At 49.3% G+C, this 1,113-nt stretch overlaps 1 protein-coding gene across 2 annotated transcripts in view; it reads left to right on the forward strand.

The window, feature by feature from the left end:
* The window catches only part of LOC106877846 (uncharacterized), a 158,006-nt gene that overhangs the window by 148,644 nt on the left and 8,249 nt on the right, over positions 1-1,113 (forward strand). The gene's annotated exons all lie outside the window — the stretch shown is intronic.

A 1,113-nucleotide genomic window follows, 5' to 3' on the forward strand; every position in this document is an offset into this window, starting at 1 on the left:
GAATAAGAATAGCCTGGGCAAAGTTCAGAGAGCTCTTACCTCTGCTGGTGACAAAGGGTCTCTCTCTCAGAGTAAAAGGCAGACTGTATGACGCATGCGTACGAACAGCCATGCTTCATGGCAGTGAAACATGGGCCGTGACTGCTGAGGACATGCATAGGCTCGCAAGGAATGAAGCTAGTATGCTCCGATGTATGTGTAATGTCAGTGTGCATACTAGACAGAGTGTAAGTACCTTGAGAGAAAAGTTGAACCTAAGAAGCATCAGTTGTGGTGTGCAAGAGAGACGATTGCGTTGGTATGGTCATGTGGCGAGAATGGACAAGGATAGCTGTGTGAAAAAGTGTCACACCCTAGCAGTTGAGAGAACCTGTGGAAGAGGTAGGCCCAGAAAGATCTAGGATGAGGTGGTGAGGCAAGACCTTCGAACGTTGGGCCTCACCAAGGCGATGACTTCTGACCGAGACCTTTGGAAATATGCTGTGCGTGAGAAGACCCAGCAAGCCAAGTCAGACCTAAATACAAAGCCTCTGCCAGGGGTGTAGCCAGCCAACTTATGTGTTCCTTTCCTTCATTGGACACTAAACTCCGCTTGCGAAAACCTGTTGAGGCACGTGAAATCAAATTCGAACTAAATTCGACGACTGGCACCCATGCCAACGTCGTCTCCTTCATTGGACACGAAACTCTGCTTGCGAAGACCTGTTGGGGCAAGCAAAAGTGAAATCGTGATGGCTCCTGTGCCCAGCGTCGCCTTTCTGGCACTTGTGTCCGTGGCATGTGTAAGGACTTTCGAGCGAGTTCGTTGCCAGTGCCCCTGGACTGGCTCTTGTGCGGGTGGCATGTAAAATACACCATTTTGAGCGTGGCCGTTGCCAGTACCACCTGACTGGCCTTTGTGCCGGTGGCACGTAAAAGCACCCACTACACTCTCGGAGTGGTTGGCATTAGGAAGGGCATCCAGCTGTAGAAACTCTGCCAAATCAGATTGGAGCCTGGTGTAGCCATCTGGTTTCACCAGTCCTCAGTCAAATCGTCCAACCCATGCTAGCATGGAAAGCGGACGTTAAACGATGATGATGATGATATATGTATATATATATATATATATAT

This window comes from Octopus bimaculoides, chromosome 5 (genome assembly GCF_001194135.2).
Source record: "Octopus bimaculoides isolate UCB-OBI-ISO-001 chromosome 5, ASM119413v2, whole genome shotgun sequence".
In the NCBI taxonomy this organism is placed as follows: domain Eukaryota; kingdom Metazoa; phylum Mollusca; class Cephalopoda; order Octopoda; family Octopodidae; genus Octopus; species Octopus bimaculoides.